Source organism: Dipodomys ordii, unplaced genomic scaffold (genome assembly GCF_000151885.1).
Source record: "Dipodomys ordii isolate 6190 unplaced genomic scaffold, Dord_2.0 Scaffold17, whole genome shotgun sequence".
In the NCBI taxonomy this organism is placed as follows: domain Eukaryota; kingdom Metazoa; phylum Chordata; class Mammalia; order Rodentia; family Heteromyidae; genus Dipodomys; species Dipodomys ordii.
Window position 1 is genome coordinate 16,933,312 of NW_012267233.1, and position 20,687 is coordinate 16,953,998.

Sequence of the window (20,687 nt, forward strand, 5' to 3'; positions counted from 1 at the left end):
GTGAGAACTTTTCCAAGCATTGGGCTTCAATTAAAGTAGTGCATGTAGTTATGGGGATGAAAAAATGGACTCAAGATTATTTATGGGTCAAAGTGAACAATCCTTGGTGTTTATGTAGATATGAAAGCCAAGGGGAAGAAGCATTCAAAAATGACTGTAAAATTTCTATTTTGGATGACAGATTAAAGATACTCACCTGAATGCAATGGCATTAATAAGAGAGGAATCAAGTTTGGAGGAAGAGGCCAGGAAAATAATAAATTTTTCATTGGGAACTATCCCTTTCATTTTTTTGTTGTTTAATATCTTGACTTAGGGCAGTGTATGGGGGTAAAATTTCTTATAAGACAGCCAGATGGAGATGACCACAAGATTCTGGGAAAACCAAGATGGAAAGAGAGGGTGGCACAATGTCGCATAGTTTCACCAGATCTACTACGTTACACTACCATTTCTGGTGGGATCAAAATTCTGATAGCAGAATAACACAGAAAGTTTAGGAAATAGAAAAAATGATGGCTGAATATCAACATTCTACAAAGTAAAGGGCTCAGAAATACAGGAGCTGACTGAAGATAATAAGGCAGTTTGGTGCAACAAGAACTCAGGTGAACATTTCAAAAGCATTGTCAGATACAACATAAACCTATGTCTAAAATCTTCACTGGACACTACAATTTAGGACTTTTCTTCAAGAACTGTTTTCATGGAGTGGTATTCAGCCTATAAATACATGAATAGAACACAGTAGAGACAACTTGATACTATATCTAAATAAAATAAGAATGACAGGAGAGAGGCTGGTATAAGAAAATGTGGAATAATGAGAATTTTGTTTAGCATGCAGGATATTTCTTCTTTTCTCCAAGATATTGTATCTCTCTGATAAAGAAGTAAAACAGAAAATTGAAAAAAGAAGATAATTCATGAATAGAATTTAACTGTTGAATTCTCTGGGCACTGGTGGCTCAGGCCTGTCATCCTAGCTACTCAACATGCTAAAATCTAAGGGACACAGTTCAAAGCCTGCCCAGAGACTCTTATCTCTAATTAACCACCAATAAATTGAAAGTGGAACTGTGACTCAAAGTGGTAGAGCACTAGCCTCGAGCAGAAAAGCTCAGAGACAGCATCCAGGCCCTGCATTCAAGCTCCAAGACAGACAAATTTAAATTTTTTTTTTCAAATTCAGCAATGGAAAGGAAAAGAATGCCTTATTGTCTAAAAGGAAGATGAGAAACAAATTGTTCATGTAAATAAGGTTATAGACAAAAAAGACTGAGTTGAAGAAGAACCTATCTAAGGAGCACATCTCTTTCTTCAAAGTAGGATGCTTTCCCTAAAAGTAGTTCCGAACAGTTCTCTTTATCACCATTTATACACTTGCTTTTGGAATAGTTTCTTAGAAATGTACAGGATTGTCTTTAAATTCAACACATGGTTTAGACAGAAAACTATTTTGAGGGCCTCTGAATACTCCACAACATCCAACATAATACTTTGCCACTGGGAAGGATCAGGTAATGTAGTAAGCAGTGTGCTGGCATAACCATGGGTTAAGAAGTCGTGCATGTGACACACAGAATTGTAGCCAGCACCTTAATGTCACCATCACTAGCAAGGAACTTCTGAGAATTAGAAACAATTAAAATTAGAATTGAAGCAGCACTTGAGGAACATTCTATGCCCACATGAATTGCCCCTTCCTGACCCCAGTGTTGCCGGGTAAGTGGACAGGCTTAGTGATGGTGCTGCCAAGTCCCTTTGCTGTGGACTGAAAAGTTTACGCCTGCTGGCAGATCTCATATGGTGATGCAGAAGCCCATGGGAAATAAGGCCAGACCTGCTTGGCTTCAACTCAATTTCCACTTCTATAGATAGCCATAAAACTCAAATAGAATCTAAGGAAGTGAGATAGTTCATAAACAGGAAAATGGGATTATCGCTTGTCCTAGTTTCACCCTGATCATGAGAGCAAATAGAGTGAACTACTTACAAGCCAAACAAAAATGTCCTTCACTGTCTCCACCCCACATCTTCAGGGATCTGCCTGGGCTGCGGTAGAAAATGTGTACTTTTGGGGGGGGCCCAAAGCAGTCTCTGTTCTCTCTGTTTCCTTTGCCTTCTTGCTTTAAAAGTTAACAAATACCACTAACTTAGATATACAGGCACATCTTGTTCCCGAAAGTATCATGTTCACAAAGGCTAGAATAAGGTGTTTTTTTTTCTTTCTCAAAATGACTGGAATAAGATTTCATTATACTGTAATGTCATAAAGCCAGTTCTATGAGGCTTTAGGCACCGCTCTGCTCACCAGACTACAGTAGTTTCCCCAGTGAAGTCTTTATCTAGAGAGGCCAAGGCCACAGGGCCTAGCTCTTGTCTAATTTTCTGACCAACTATTTCTCTGTTGGAACTAGTTATTCATATTAGCTCACTGTCAGCATCCTTGTTCCTTTTATTTTCTCCACTCTTGTCAATAGTATTTCAGGAGAAAGGAATGTCAAAACAAGACAAAACAAAAAAAAAAGCATGCATTTGGACAACTTCATCTCAAAAAGTAGAAAATATTTGTAAATATGATACACCAATAATTATCAAACAGATGCACTATTAATAGACACATGAAGCAGAGATAATTATATAATCCTTGAGAGAAACAACTTCTAAGTATAATTTCTCCTTCCTCACCAATTCTGGGTATAAAAGAATGGTTCTCTCTTCACTTACGTAGCAGAATTGAGTTTTGAAGTGTGAAGTGGACAAAGAAAGAGTACGTGATGATTATGAATTCTCTCACTGTGATCCTTACTAGAAAATCTCAAATGTAAACACTTCATCACCTCCAGCTCTAGAAATCCAATTTAATTAAATAAAACCATCACAATAAAAGAATGTTTATTACATCAAAATTGTCTAGCATCAAAATAGTAGAAATGGCCTCAGTTCTTGATATGGTATGAATATGGTTTATTTCCCAAAGAAGCTAGTTCCTCAACAGATTGAGAGCTTGATTGTGGGGTCTTTTAAAGGAGCCCAGTGGGAAGTGACCATGTATGGACAATTCACCCCACAAATTAGTTAGTGTCAGCCCTCAAGAGAGTGACAGGCCTCATAGGACTCGATAATTGCAGCAAGAATGGGCATTACAAAATAAATTTACTCTACTACCTTACTCTTTCCTCTTGCCAGGTGACCTTGTGATTCTGTCTTCTATCTCTCCTTCCTTCTTTTTTTGGAACCAGGCATGTTATTTTGGTTTTGTTTTTCTTTTCTTTTCTTTTCCTTTTTTTTTTGTCAGTCATGGGGCTTGAACTCTGGGCCAGGGCTCTGTCCCTCAGCTCTTCAGCCACAGCAACACTTCCAGTTTTCTGGTAGTTAATTGGAAATAAGAGTCTCACAAACTTTCCTGCCTGGGCTGGTTTTGAACCACAATCCACCAGCACCTGGCATCTCCTAATCCTCCTCCTCCTCCTCCTCCTCCTCCTCCTCCTCCTACCTCCTCCTCCTCCTTTTTCTTCTTGTCAAGATGATGTACAGAAGGGTTACAGTTACATTTTTTCTCAGTTGTTACCCCTTCCTTCATTTTTCTCCCACTTTCCCTCCCCTCCCAACTCCCCTTCTCAAATTGGACACTAAGGTATTTGCTTTTGCCATTCTACCTCTCTTACCACACACACACACACACACACACACACACACACACACACACACACACACACCAGTATGTCCATTTACTTCCTTTCTGACTTCTGTTCTTCGTTAATACCTGAATGCTTCTTTTCTGGAAGGAACTGCAGCTCCATTATTTTAGAGGGTGAACACAGCCTCATGATAAGAATAGCCCTGTCAACTGCTTGGAGCTTGATATGTGTTAAATTCAGTCAAGTTTCCCTTGAGATATATACAATAAGACCAACCTCATCCATTTACAACTTTTACAAAATCCAAGTCAAATCTATGTATCAAATATTTCATTTTAAAATTATTAATTTGGATGTAAGATAGCCATGTAGAGGTATTAAAAACAATAAACTACTTTTGCAGCATTAAAATAACTCTTCATTATTTCCTTCTCTGTCATTTCTTATGGTTGACATGTCATTTTTATGAAATGCCAGGACTGCTCACACATTGACTGACACCGTTGGTATCTCACTGGAATATAGGATTTAAAATGATTCAATGTAAACCAAGAGAATGTTCCTGAGAGATTGGGTCTGGGGCTTGAAGCTTGAATTATTTTTCATCTTAGTTTTAAATTTTTCTAAACATAAAATTGCTGTAGGGCAGGCACTTTTACAAAAGATATGTAGTTTATTATAATTATAAACTGTGAACTGGAAGTTTGTTATCATCTCATTTTCTAAATTTTATGCTGTTAGACTTTTTAAATCAGTAACTAGGCTTAGAATCCAGTGTAATAATTTTTCACCATCAAAGTGTTGGATAAATTTTCAATTCAGGTTGAATTGATAACAATTCAGTTATACAGTTCTCTAAAGCTTTCTATGACTTATTCATGGTGTTATTTTTAATTCAACTCAATTTAGCGTCAATATTAATGATGGAAAGAAGAAATTAAGTGGCATTGATGCCAGAAATTTTATACCTATGCAGTTGGACACAAATCTATTTAAAACTTTATACATAAATCAAAACCCTTACATACATCAAATAATGATGCAATGTCTTTTAACTAGCACTTCTCGGTCCTGAATTAATATAAATAATGCAAACAGTTGTGAAGAAACAAGAATTAAACTGAAGAAGTTTGATATGGTTTTTTTTTCTTTCTACTATATTTTTTTTTTACTGTACTAGGAGTTGAACTTACTAGGTAAGTGTTCTGCTACTTGAGCCATGCCTCTAGCCCCTATAATGGTAACTTTAAAAAGTTCCAAATACATTAAGGATGGACATTGAATAATTGATTACATCACTTACGTTATTTTATACTATATGAAAAATTTGTTGTCAATTCTGATTTTATCCAAGTTCAGTAACACTAGTAATTTTGGATCTATGTGTCTTCTATGAGCAAATGAGCATTATATGCTGTTCATTTTTCCAGAAATACTCAAAGTTTTCTTCTTCATCTTTCTCTTTGACTCCCTCATTTTCTCTTCCTCTCCACTGTGTATATAATCATAAAATCCTTCTTGGAGGTACTAAAAATACTTTTCTGTATCTTCTTTTCACTCCTGAAATAAAGAGCTATCTATTTTTTCCCTCAAACTTGCTGTAGGCCAGTGAGGGAATATTTTTGAATGTGGACTTCCTGATGTTATTCTAAGCTTGTTAACACTTTCTACCTTAAGAAGAAACACGTTTATTTTTTTTTCTTTTGATGAAGACTGGATGCTGACATATATGTAGAACTTGCCCTTGATTTGATATGATTTCCTGTGGCAAAATGAAGCTATCTCATTTTTGTTCATCTATGAAGGAGTTTGCTCAAGTCCCTAAAACATCTCTCCTACCAAAAAAAAAATTGCAAAAAAGAATTAGTTAATGGTAAATGAATCAGAAACATACGGATTAAATTCCCTCTTAAAGTACACAAGGATTTAGAAATTAAGCAGAAAATTACTGAGTAAAACTTTTTTTTTCTTTTTTGCCAAATCCCAAATGTTTGGAAAATAGTTCAAGATGTTCATTGAACCTGAAATGGGCTTGAGTTATCCATTCATATTTAATCCAGGCAAAAAAAAATAATTCTTTCCAGCTGAATGTTCTAGTCAGTAGACACGGTAAGAAAAGAATCAATAACTTAATATAGAAATAAAAAAAACTTTTTAAATATATAATCATTCAAATGAAAATCAATTACCATTGGGAAGATTAAAGGAAGATGTTATAAATCCATTCCTAACATTCCAACTGTCCAAGTCATACCACAAATTATGTTTTGAAAACTTGTGTGCCTGCCATTCTGTCTATAGCCTATGTCTTTCATCCTTTGTAGCTTAGCTATTTCACTTAGTAATTGGACCGAAAAATACTTCGCTGGGAGTAACCATGTCAAGAGCCTATTACTAAAAGAAACTTCCTTTCCATTATAGTTTTAGCTTTTAAAAATACTATCTATAATTCTTAAAATTCCTGTGTTCCTTGGTCTTATAAGTTCTTAGTTCCTGCCATTAATCTTGCTGAGGAATTTATCCCATCTTAAAAGATGGATTAAAGACTGGGTTGCTAAGAAGTAATTGTTATTGCCTAGACAGTTGGAGTTGAAAATAAAAAGAATGGTACAAACTTAGTTTAAAGAATATGGTGTGGGGCTGGGAAGGTGGCTCAGTGGTAGAGCGCTTGCCTTGCATGCCTGGGGCCCTGGGTTCAATATCTCAGCACCACATAAGCAAAAAGAAAAAAGCTGTAAGTGGTGCTGTGGCTCAAGTGGTAGAGTGCTAGACTTGAGCTGAAGAGCTGAGGGACAGTGCCCAGGCCCAGAGTTCAGGCTCCACGACCAGACACCTCAAAAAAAAAAAGAATATGGTGTATCCACCCAAATCTTTTTTTGGGTAAGTATAGAAATTTGATGATGTCAATGGATAGAGAATGGAAATTGTGAAGGCAATAAGGGAGAGTAGCGTCCTTAACTCCTCACTGTCAGAGGCCTGGTGTGGGATCTAGTTCTACTGCAACTGAATCCTATTAACGGGAGGAATCTCCCATTTGAAAATAAAAAGGGAACTTAATGCTCTTCTAAATAGGGCTATTTTCTTAGTTTTCAATTTCCAGGTACTTCACTAAGTAGCTTCAGTTTAGAAAGTAATACTCCTAGCTTTATGTTGATTTCTATTGCTGATATTGTCATAAAATTATGGATGAAGATAACAAAAGTATTTTATAATTACAGAGGTCAATGTCCAATATAGGTAACTGAAGATGTCAGTAAATCTAAATTCCATTTGGAAGTTCTGGACATTTTCTTGCTTCCTCCTTGTTCAATAGGTCGCTCCCGTTCTCTTGGCTCATGTCTTCAGAGTCAGCAAGTGCTAAGTGTTATTTTCTATTGTTATTTTGTTATTTTTCTGTTATCAGTATCACCATCATCAGCATTGCCTCTCTTCTTCCTCTCCCCCTTTTTCCCTTTTTGTCTCTTCTCTCTACTTCTTTTTCTCCCTTTTCTTGCTTTCTCAATCTCCCTCCATCTCTCTCTCTCTACCTCTCTCTTTTCTCTTTCCTGTTTCTCTTTTCTCCTTATAAGGATTCCTGTAATTAATTGGCCCACTCAGATAATCCAGGATAATCTCTCTATTATAAGGTCAGTTGACTAGCCACCTGAATTCCATCTGCATTCATAGTACTTTAATTCTTTTTGCTTTGTAACATGATTAGGGATTAGGATATAAACTTCTTGATGTTTAGAGGGGCAGTACTTTGCCTCCCAGGTCACTACTTTGCCTCCTACATACTATGATATCATCTCTAGATAGAAGTGGGAAGTTGTATATGAGAAGAGATTAGACTGCTCGCTTTATGGAAAACTTGATTTTTTCCTTCAAGTTTCTATGGGAGTTGACTGACAGAATCATCATCGATTGCCTCAATAGTTCTGCTCAAATTAATTTCTGAAACTAGAAATATATTTTACTTCCTGATCAGAATCTAAACATTGATTTCATTTAGGTCTAGACTTGCAAATTCATCATCTATAAGAATCAATCTACCTTGAATTTACATGTGGCTACTGTGCACTTAGAAATTAACACTTGACTTAGCTCAATCAATTGTGCATTGCTGGGAGCATTTGGAAACCCAATCCAGGACATGTCCTGGAAGATGGGCAACTAGTTGTCTTATAGATGAGTACGAGTTGTTTATAATAATCATCAGTATTTCCTGGACATAAATTTAAAACATTTTTCAATGATAATGAAAGAATCAAATGCAGCATAATATAAAAACATAAAATCTAGGAAAAGCATAGGTCATTGTGAAAATGTCATAAAAACTGAACAGGGAAGTCAGTAATAATCTGCATAAAGTCTCTCATTTGTTCATCAAGAAACTCCATCTTGTAGTGAAGGCCTTGTGATCTTTCTGTGCCAGATATTCTCCTTGAGTGGGATTATTAACAGTCAGTTTCAACAGCCTACTGTTCTCCCAATACAATAGCATGCTGTAGCTTCCCAGTGTCTCTCTTCAGCCCAGAAACTTCCTTTGGCTTTCAGACTCATATATCCAGTGTTCTGATGACATCTCTACCTGGGTACCCACAGGCAAAAATCTCCTCATGTCAGGACATTTGTCACCTTCTCCATCACATCAGCATTACTAGAAGAGTAGCTTCAATGCTCTCTCTCTGTCTCTGTCTCTCTGTCTCTCCCTATTTCTCCCTGTCTCTCTGTCTCTGTCTCTCTCTCTCTCTTTCTCTCTCTTTGCTTCTTCTTTTGTGTACTTTCACAGATTTTACTTCCCCAAAAGTTTTCATCATATTTCAATGTTGGGAATCAAACACAAGGAATTACTTACACATGCTAGGCAATTGTTGTACCACAAAGCTACAACCCTCACCCTCCCAAATATTCCTTGGTTCTTCTCTAATTTCTTTCTTCCAGCCTCATTGTCACCATACACTTAACAGCCTTTGGAAAGTGCATCCTACGTGGAGTTAGACAAGTGAATTATTTCAAATCTAAATGGAACCTTAGTACCTTCCAGATGCTTCTTAGTTGTCTTTTTAAGTTAGAGCTCCTGAATGAAGGGTCCTGAATAGGAATCCCTCTCTGAGGCATCCTACAGCCTTCCATCATTTTCCCCTCCTCATGTTAACCAAAGTTGATTATTGGCTTTCCACTGTTTATCCGCTAATGAGACCAGTTTCCCGAGACTTTGAAAAGATATACTGTTTCCTAAAACCTTTTTCCCCAAAAAATGAACTAAATTTCATAATAACTAAAGACTTAAATTCGTGTGCAAACTCTTCCTGGAAGCTTTCCCTCAGCTTCTTTCTATATCAACCTCCTCTGAGATGAGTTCTTCTATATCCTTCCACAAACATGTTTCAATTACAAAGGAACATGAGGTCACACCATTGATGATGTTTTAGTTACATGCCTTCATGACTTCCTTTCCTGTATAGACTGAGCATTTCATGAAAACTTGGAAATACCTGAGTTCTCTCTGCTTCAAGGTTGTTCCCTCACTAAGCCCGTGGGGAATGTGTACAGGTAGAATGGCTATGTGAAAGAGACAGAATATGGGAATTTTGTATTTCAGTGTCCCCTTCCCCCGCTTTGGTTGTACCATGCTGTCTTTAATGCTGATCCTATCTACTTCAAAACCCAAATAAGTACTGCAATTTTGGTAGGACAGAAATCACTAGTTTGAAATGTTACATTTTCATAGTTTGATACCATACACAATAAGTGGAATTTTAAATGAAAATTGATTGATCTGGTAAAGTATTCATATTCTGCCCGCTATTTTCACAGTTCTGGGTCCAAAATCATTATAATAAAATTTCTATTCCAGCATTCATCAAAACTTATAAAAGAACTGTTGCCATTCATGGATGTATTAGTGTAACAGGGCCCAATGCTGCTTTCAAAGACTATTTTCTTCTACAGAGACATTTTATAGTCAGGCAATCATCTTGTTAAACATTTCCTATAAAAATTTTAAAAATCATTACCTGGGAGTCTATTACTGTGGCACTAATCACACCTCTACAATTAAGCTTATTTCAACCCTTTCAATGTAATCCTTTTTCTTTAATCAAGGGTTTATTATTGAACTGTTAATGTGAAAGTTGAAATAAAAAAAAAAACCTCAGTCCAGGAACGAATTCTAATAGTAGTAGTTATAGAAAAGCCTGAGAAATTCTAATAGTTTTCTATGAGATTTGTGTTAGGATGTGGGTTTAATTTATTCCCTCCCCTTCTTCTGTAGCATGATTTGCCTTACTTAGGGGTGACTAAAGGTTTTTCCTTATGTCTTGAAGGATATTCTTTATCTGCTACATGCTATCATGTGAGCACAAAAGCATTTACTTTTTTATCTGAAAAAGAGCAAATGCTTTGGCCTGAGGATGTTTAGTGACTTTAATTTTTTACAATACTAAATAGAACTAGCTTCCATAAAGAAAAAATGATCCACAAGTAATTTTATCTGGCAAAATGACCAAAAGTTCTATTTCTCTATATCCACCAAGAGAGAGAAGAGGGTTTTAATTTAGGGACAATGTATTCCCCAGTATGTGCTTGTTCAAATTCAGATCTCACAATGGCCTTAGTTTCCATGTAAATTGACACACATGTGTACTTGCCACACACAACCATCCTGAGAATTAGAGCTTTTCTAACCTGACTCTGTTCCAGACTGCCCTGCTCCCTGATGCCTCAGCTCACTGTCAGGTACTTATACCTGGTCAGTATCTTTCAAACGATCACCTTACAGTATCTCTCCCCTCTTCCATTAGTGTTCATTCTGGCAGTTTCCTTGAGAGATATCATCATATATAAATGAATATGCTATTTCTCAGAGCACTTAAGGGCTTCATTCTTTTTATTTGTAATTTTTATTAGCATATGTTAGTTGTACTATAGTGACTTTGTTATAACATTTCCATATACATACATACACTATACAACATTAAGTTTACTTCCTCTAATATTCTCTCTTATCGTCCCTAAATTTTAATTAGAAACATTTCAACTGGTTTTATTGTTCTATTTTCACATATGTATATGAAGTACTCCATCCATATGTATCCTGATTGTTCATTTGCTTTTAACGGAAACAGGGTCATGCTGTTTGTAGTCTATGCTGTCCTTGAGTTTGTGACCCTTCTACCTCTGCCTTTGGAGTGCTGGGATTACAGAAACAAGCCACTATGCCTAGATCATATTTGTTATTAAAGATAAAGAATAAAACCTTTGTATGAAAGGCCAGGATCACTGTTTGCCTAGCCCTACATGAGTCTCCTTCCTTAGGCTTTTCGTTACCAATCTCCTTCAGAGAGACTGGACTCCCTACCATTATGGCGAGACAGTCATGCAGCAGACTGAAGATTGTGCTGAGGGTTAAGAAGACATTTACTTTTCCATGTGAGATATGCTGCTACAGCTTTCACTTTTTCTTGTCCTTAATATCTGAGACATCAGCAGCCATTTTAAAGACCATGGATGAAAAACAAGAGAAAAAATAGAATAAATTTGGTCTCTGCCTATATTAATGGATAGATGAACCAATGGAAGTAACTGCCTATCTTTAACATTTCTGTCATGTGAGAATAATTAAAGCCATATTTTACACCATTGCCCCTGACCTTCTATAATTCAAATCAGAAGCATAGCTGAAACACATGGCTTGTAATGCTTGGTAATTTTCTAACATTTCAGTATCATTGGTATTCCTCCAAGTTTCTAGAATGTTCTTCCCTCCCTCATGTGTTTCCTACCAAACCACCTTAATCACCTTACCCCAAGTATTTCACCTAGTCTACTCCTATTCCGTATACAAATCTCAGCTAAAATGTATCTTTCTTGAAAACAGTTTATCTGATCCCTAACCTAAATTATATTTCCATCATACACTATTATAGCCTCCAAAATTGTCCTTCTTGGCACATATTTTATTCAAAGTATATATTCACTCTTTTCCTGTAATAATTGTGTATTTTCTAAGAGACTTTAATATCCATTAGGATAGAAACTATGTTGCTCATCTTCCTATTTTTAGCAATCTGCATAGCACTGAAAAAGTCTTCAACAACTTGAAAGGAATTAGAGGAAAGAAAAGAAGAGAAATAAAATAAGAAAAGAAGAAAGAGAAGAGGTGGGGGAGGGGAGAGAAAGGGAGAAAAGTTGGCTCATGAGAACTGAGAAAGTTAGCTTTCAGGAACAAAATCTCAATTTGAAAAGGAACTTGAATTCTCTTGTGTTATTATAGTCTCCATCTCTTGTGTAAAAAAGTGCTCAGTGGTAGAGCACTTGCCTTGCATGCATGAGGCCCTGGGTTCAATTCCTCAGCACCACATAAGCAAAAAGACAAAGCCCTAAGTGGTGCTGTGGCTCAAGTGGTAGAGCGCTAGCCTTGAGCTGAAGAGCTGAGGGTCAGCGCCCAGGCCCAGAGTTCAGACCCCATGACCGGACCCCCCCCAAAAAAAGATGATCCCACAGTGAGTGCTCAATGTGCTTGAAAGCCAGCTGAAAAAAGTGTCATATGCATTTATTGCCAGAAGTATTCAGAAATACACTTTCCTTTTATCATTTTAGTTTCTTTTACTCTATTTGATTTTGTCTTAAAAGGTAAGGTGAACTCATGTGTTCTGCTGCATTGGTGTTTGGTTTTAAACAACAGCATTGTCAGAGGCAGGAGTAGGGAGAGTGCCCTGGGTATTGGCACTGACACGTTTCACACTGGGTTTCATAGCCTGATAAGGCTGTAATGCTCTCAAGAAATTCCATGAACTGTGTTGACAGCATTAATCAGGTTTTCAGTTGGGTTTCCGTACAAAAGTAGGCTATCATTTATTACATAATATGGTGGTAACATTAAAAGTTTTATCTCTTTAAAAAGATTAACTCATATGTTTACTATGTATATGTTTTGGTGAGATGTAGTTGCAATATAAGTAAATTCTATGTTAACCAACTTTTTAACTTAGTTTTTCCCAGATTATATATAAAACATGAGAGCACTATATATACAATGTAAATATATTTGTATGTATATATATCTTAGAGACTGTGATAAACTAATTTAATGTATAACTTATTTAATTTTATTTATTTATTTTTTGTCAGTCGTGGGGCTTGAACTCTGGGTCTGAGTGCTGTCGCTCAGCTCTTCAGCTCAAGGCTAGCCCTCTACCACTTGAGCTACAGTACCACTTCTGGTTTTCTGGTGGTTTATTGGAGATAAGAGTCTCTCAGACTTTCCTGCCCGGGCTGGCTTTGAACCGTGATCCTCAGATCTTAGCCTCCTGAGTAGCTAGGATTACAGGCATGAGCCACCAGCACCCAGCTTTTAATTCTTTTTTTGGGGGGGTGGAGGGGTGGTCCGGTAGTGGGGTCTGAACTCTGGGCCTGGTCACTGTCCCTCAGCTCTTCAGCTCAAGGCTAGCGCTCTACCACTTGAGCCACAGTGCCACTTCTGGCTTTTTTTTTTCTGCTTATGTGGTGCTGAGGAATTGAACCCAGGGCCTCATGCATGCAAGCGCTCTACCACTGAGCCACCTTCCCAGCCCACAGCTTTTAATTCTTTTTTTTTTTTTTGTCAGTTGTGGGGCTTGAACTCTGGGCCTGGGCATTGTCCCTCAGCTCTTCAGCTCAAGGCTAGCACTCTACCACTTGAGCTACAGCGCCACTTCCTTTTAATTCTTTTAATAAATCCACAAGTACACCATTATTTTTCTCATCTTCCAGATGAGACTAAAATTCTGTAAGAGTCTCACTCAATGTTCAGTGTCAAAGTTTGAGGCTGAGTGCTGGAAAAATGTAAATTAAAATATATTTTCAAGCATCAAGGAAAGTAAGACTCGTGTAGATGATCTTCAGAGGAATATGGAATAATGATGTAATAATGACCAACAATATAGTTGGCAATAATAGGCATTGAAAATTAAATACAATATCCTTTAAAAGATTTTATTTATCAAAAGTTCTGTTAGAAAAATTGATTGGAAAGAACATGAGTTCAAGGGGCTGAGAGGAGTCCAGGTTCACAAAGGCCTGGATTGCTGTGGGAAGCCTGGGGTGATAAGGCTGGGATCTGGGTGCAGTCCCATGGTCTTGAATGCTACACTAAAAAGGTTTGACCTTTACCCTTAGATAATAAGAAACACTTGGAGAGGTTTCAGCTGGAAAGTGACATCATGCAAACTGTTTTAAGAAAGATTAATTTGGCACTAGTGCACTGAAAGGATTGGGAACAGACAAGATCAGAAAAAGGTAGTCCGGTCAGGACTGCATAAAGGACTGAGAAGAAAGGTAATTTAGACAGAGGGAGATATATCCACAGCGGGAGGGTTTCAGTGCAGTAACTGATTTGGTGCAGTGTGGCTGTGTCCCTTTCAAACAAAGTTCTTCCCCTGATAAGAAGCCACTGAGGAGGCCTTGTGTTTGTGGACTTGAACTCAGAAAGGAACATTGATTTCTCCTACATCTATATATTTCATCTCAGCTTTCTCCTTTTTTGAACTCTAATTTAGTTTCTTTTTTTTTATTTCTTCATTTATTTAACAAATAGACTTTATCCATGCTAATAGCCAAACACGGACTTACTACTGGGTATGTGGTACTTAACTCGAGAGATAAAACCCCAGCACTGAACTGGATTATGTTCTGTGGTTGATAGACAGTGACCAAATGGCTACATCCACAAGGAAAAAAAAGCAAATAATTAAAATAAAGTGACAGTGTTAGTAGTGATTCTTTTGAGGAAGTGACTGAAAAACAGTTGTGAATGTCACATATTAATAATGTTCTTCAATCATCTTTGGCCTCTATTTTCCTTTTCAGTCCTCTTCTTACTACTCCTTCAGACAATTCAATTTATATCCATGCCCCATTATGGTTATTATTACCATCCATTGTCATGTTAGATCTAGGTTCTTCAAATGAGTGGAAATTTGGAATATTTGACTTTCTGAGCTTGACTTGATCATTCAATATGATGATCTCCAGTTCTATTTTCTAGAGATTATCATACAAACAATAAAAATAATGACATAAGCATAACATTAATGTAATTTTTGAGGATCAGAAGTCATTGTATCAAATAATGTCAAAACTATGCTAGGATTCAGATTGTTTTTGGAGAAGTCTTACCCAAGTGCTTGCTGCTTTGTTTAGAAACTTACAGAGGAATAGTGTGATCGTGAACTTGCTAACTCTAATGGGTGGATTTATTATTTTTTTTAAAGAATTAAAAGGTCTTAAAAAAAAATAAAAGGTCTTTAAAAAAACTAAAAATTGCTTTCTTCAAAAAAATGAAACATCAAGAGAGTTAGGAAAATTTCCCACAGTTGAAAATTTACTTCATTTTCATTATAGATTATTTTGCATCTGCTCTAAGAAATTCATATGCCCTCTCTAAATATATTGTGGAAATGGTTCATTGAGTGCTATATTATGAAAAGAAAGTTTAGCCTCATTTCCTAGGCAGCCTTTTTAACCTGACAGTGCTAAATGGGGAAGAATTCTTTAGGATTATGTTGTGTGTTTTGATAGAGATCCTGAAACAGCTGGTTATTTTCAGTCATTTTCTCACTGTGGGAAGATACTGATGTTGTGTGAAGCCAGGGAGATAGAACCTTGCTATAGAGGCAAGATGAAAAAAGAAAAAATATTGCTGTAAAATTCAGAAAAAAATTCTATTTGCTGCTCTATACACACATATTTTACTATTCTGCGTATACAAGTACACTTAAAAATGTGCATTTATGTGAAAAATTAAGGAGTATGCTAGCAATATCAGATACTGAAGTTCTGAGGAAAAACAAATTTAAAGTTTTTATGTACGCCAGATCTGTAGCCTCCCGATTCATTTTCCTGACAGAGAATATGGAGTATTTAATGGGTCTTGAACCTTGAATGGCAGTAGACAACTTGACAACTCTGATTCAAATTCTGGTCAGTCCATGGGGAGAGTTCTGTGAATTCACTGTGTGGTTTGCTCAGAGGCCCTGAGAACCACATCCATCAGGTACAGCTCTGACTGCACACAGGTAGATGGTTTATGGACTGTTAGCCTCACTGCTGCTTTAGATTTGAGGAATTACCCTAGGAGAACAAGGCAGGTTCTATTTTTGACATTTCAGCAATGAGACCACTTGTACATTACGGCCCAATTTGATTTACTGTAAGAAAATAAGAGTGCTGTAATTTGTAAAAGACATTTATTACACAAGTCCAAAAATTGAAAAAAAAAAAGTGCTTGGTGTCTCTGTCCATCCCATCTGGTTTTATTTTAATCTCACTCTACTCACATATGAAATTTTGCTTAGCTGTCTTCATTTTCTTAGTCAATCTTGATTAATGGCCTTCAAAGTAAAAATAATTGGCCTGCATCAGGGTTGTTTTATAACTCTTGTTCACAAAGAATGTGAGAGGCTGGAAAATGAGCCTAAACAGAAGGAATGCATTACGTTGGTTTTTGAGAAAGAGCAGTCCTTCAGTTGTGTTTCACTGTGTATTTTTATAACAGGCGCCTCCTTGACCGTCCACGATATTGCAGATACCCGGAGCCAGAGCTTATGTCTACTTCGTCAAACTGACCATGGCAGCTCCCCGTCTCCACGTAGCCACACACTGTGAGGGCAGAACTCACCCAGGCCAGCCTCTCAAAGCTGGGATTTCTGAAAGTAAATTATCAAGAAAGCCAAGGCTATGAAATCCAGAAGTTTAAACCTGGGTGGAGGGGGCTAATTGTCTCTGAAGTTTAAATGGATTGTTTATAAAAAGCCTCCTCTAGCCTGTGTATCTCACCCCCACACACCCCTTTTCTGAAAAGTATGTTCAACTTTAAAGGAGTTTGGGGAAATGTAGGCACCCTGTGACCATTGTGGGATTGGAATTGAGCTCTGTTTCCTTTCAAGATCTCTACTTCTGGGAGAGCTCATCAGTTAAAGAAATAAATTTGAGTTCAAGCACACATGTGCAAATGCGCGCACACACACACACACACACACACACACTGAGAAGATCATTTCTTTCTTACGTAAAGTTTTGTAAATGAATATACTATGGCTCTTAAAAAGCAAATCATTTTATGGGTAATGGTTAGCAAAAGAAAACCTTTCCAGCTTTTCAATAATCCCATTAGTAGGTTCAATAACCCAGTGACTTTTCAGAATTTCACATGTCTGAGTGCTTGATATTTTAAAACAGATTAAAATCCCCTCTAGGATCCAATTAGTGGTGGATATATATCAGTTTACAATAATCTGCTCACCCCAGTGGAGACTTGTTCCAGAGCTCTGGTGGGAAACAATACATCTTGAGGGCTTTCCTCCGGAAGTAGTCTAAGACATGGGGGGAGTATTTTTCTGATGTCTATAAAAATTTTTGACAGTTCCACTTGGATAACTACTGTAGAGCCTTGATTGAAGACCTATTATATTCCATGTGTTTTCATAAATGGAAAATAAATTCTTGTTCAATTGAGAAGGATCCTTAAGGCATTAGCATGTAGCCACAGGGAAAAATTGGTTTGAGAATTCCAGCCCAGCCTCCTCTAATCTCCCACATTGGATTTCTTCCTTCCAGGCTTCCTGGCCTCTTAGCTTTGCTCAGGTTTCTTAGCGGCCTCCCCTTCCTAAATAATTCCTTCTGTGTTTTCTCATGCTCCACTTTTCTTTCTCTGCCTCCTGAGCCTTCTCTTCCTCTCAACGTTTCTCTCTTGTTCTCAGAGACTACTGAGCCTTCTAGAGAAGAAAGTGGGATTTTGCAGGCTGGTGATTAGCATTTGTTTCTTTCATGCCTCATAGAAACAGTTTCTAGAACAATGAAGCAATCATAGACAAGTCCTTGGTCTCATACTCTCTTCTCATGTGCCCCTACTTCACCCTCCCCACCCAGCCCCCTCCAGGACACACATCTAATCTGAATGCTATATGTTCACAAAATTTCTTTTATTTATTTAGAAATGTATCCCAAGATTCACATTTGTTTGATGTTTTGTGAGTAAGGGTCACTCTATAGAGTTTGTCAAGCACTGTGCTCTAGTTGAATAAGGAAAATGTATTTGAATATATTATCTCCTTTAACCTTTGTAACAGAACTCAAAATGTATTTTTAATCCTCATTTTATAGGTGAATGAACCTAACTTTGGAAAGGCTCAGAAAATTACCTAGGTAACTGTTTTAATGCAAAACCTATTTTCTTAACCACTACAGCACAATTTGGTCTATTGGCCTTTGAGGCTGAGCAATCTTTCGTGGTAAAGACTTCCCTGAGTGTTCTAAGATATTTAATGACATCCTTGACTTTTACTCAACAGACAACAATGCCACCCTCCCTCACACCCACAAATAGAGTCAATGTCAAATTTGTATAGACATTGCTAAATGTTCCAGGGGCAGGAATCCTCTACTCTCAATTCCCCTAGGTAGAGATTCTCTCAGGTTACCTGTGTAATATAGCTGACCTACACAAAGCCTCCAATTTTCCAAGGCACATTCAGCAAAAATAGAATTGCAATCACAGTCAATCCTGAGGCATGGGAAGAGGGAGCAAGTGTCCTGCATGTCCTGTGCAGAAGTCCTGATATGTGAGTCACTACCACTCACAAACCAGTTAGCTTGTCAGAAGCCGGGCAAGATTTCTGAAAAAGAAACCAAAGGCAATGATTATGCACAAATTCAAGAGTATCAACCCCAAGGACAGCAGGATCCTATTCATCCTTCTGAGGAAGGGGAAAAAACCAACAAAACAAAACATGCGACTCAGAAGAAGAGATGGTCTACATCTGAGTTTGTGGTTCTTGTCTAGATGAAGAGAGTTCCATTTTTAATCATCTTCTAGTCTGAAGCATCTTGACCAAGAAGAATTCTAAATCTCTTTCCTTTTGATCAAATCAGGGCTATAACAAGATTCCACAGTAACATTTACGTCAACTATTAAACCCCATTTTCTGTGGATTTCAACTTGTTGAAATCTTTCTGTTCTTACCTTTTGTTTTCACAAAATAGAAAATGTGGAGTCAGCTAGATACCTCATGCCTGTAATTCTAACTACTCAGAAGGTTATAATCCAGAGAAAAGTGGTCCCCTGTCAGCTCTGAAAAAGAAGTCTGCAAATTCCTTTTCCAGGGCTATATCGATCAAGATGCATTGTACTCATAAATGGACACATGTTGAATTGAACCCACTCTGTAAAACTACTTAAACATATTTCTAAAAAAAACAGCAAAAGAGCAAAGGTTGGAATTGTGGCTCAAGTGATAAGGCACCAATCAAGCAAGAATGATGATTATATATGAGGCCCTGAATTCAAACCCAATACTGCCTAAACAAATGAACAGAAAGAAAACAAGAGGAAAGAAGAGAAAAGAATAGTAAAGGAAGACATAAATTCACTTTCAAAGAGTGGCTTTCATCAGGCTTTCAAACTCTGACTAGTGGTTTTGAGTCACATATGTCTATCTTATGCAGCACCTTCTTCAAGATAGTATTCTAACTCATCACTATGACCCACTGTCACAGTGTGGGAAAAATTCAGACCTGCTACTACATTCATGAAGAATGCTACTCAACCTCTGGCTTAATTTGAAACTGTCACCTAACCAGTCTTAAGAGTTGAGGAGGAGGGAAGCAGGTCTTAGCTGTGATTTGACTGATGACTAGAGTTATAAGCAAAACTGTATCTCACTAAAATCCACATGCGACTGCATTCAAAGTACAGTTTAATAAGGCAATTATCGTTAAATGTGGTACTAGGGGCTCTAGACTAATAACACTGATGTCCGTGAGAAGAGACAATAGAAATGTTTCTCTTTATACATTGCTCCCTCTCCTTCTATTCTCCTGCTCCCTGTCCTCCTTTTCTCTCTCCCTCTCCCTCCCCTTTCCTACTTTTTTTTCTGCATGTGCACAGAAGAAAGGCCATGTGACAATGTAATAAGAAGCTTTTATCTACAAGTAGGAAGAGACACCTCACCAGAAAACAACTCTTAATCTTAGATTTCCTTGCTCTGGAATAGTGAGAGTATAAACTTGTTCTCATCCTGTGGTTTTGTTATGACCCCTCTAGAAAAACAAGTATCAGATAAAGTGGGATAGTAGGTTAGGTTAGTATCAAGTGCAGAGATCTGTAGTGAAGGAGATGGATTCTTTCTAGAAAGACACCATGCACTGCATTAAGAGGTGCCTGCAAGTTGTTTTTCCTTAGAGCACTGATTACTTACCTTGGCTCATAAACATTTTGTCTTTGCTCTAGACAATGTTGTATGTGTCTCTGCTCTAAATAATTCTCTCTGCAGTCATTTCACAGCCATCTTAGGACCCAGAAAGAAATAAAGAAGAATTCCATGGGCTGCCTATTGTCAATGACATACCATAAAAAGGCTCCCTCTGATCAATCCTGAGACTATAAACAATTAGAGTACCTCTCATGTCACCCCTGGCCACCTGTGACCACCTCTGAATTCTTTTGTGACTATAATTATTTGAAGCAATGCATCTTTTACCCCTGGCCTAGTTCCATTTAAAATTAGAGCTTGTGTCTGTATAACAGAAGCTGGCTGAAGACTGTCTGAAAGGTCTATCTCCCTGTGGAACGTGTGCTGTATTATCAATCTCTGATCTCTGCCCTTCACCATGTCCCTTTATTTGTTGTATTGGGGAGAGTGGCCAAAGCTGACATGTGGAATTCTTGGAGTATCTAAGCAGAGTCTAGAACTCTGTTTCTCCTAGTACAGTGAGTGAGTTACTACATTACCTGTCTACCAGCTCACTTTTCACACAATCCCTATCATCAAACTGATGATTGAATAGAAGTGATTTTTTTTCTTGGATCAAAATTGAAGTTACAATGTATAACATTAAATATTTGAAATTTCTCAAGCTACACATGATGACTACAATTGGAGCAAACACACACACACACACATTTTAAGTGTTTCATGAAGAGCAATGAGGTAAGCAATGAGGAAAAAAATTCTTTGATTCAGAAATTCTGTAAGTCAGATTCTAATGCTAATAAGTTTCACATTTGCAAAAATCAAATCTTTA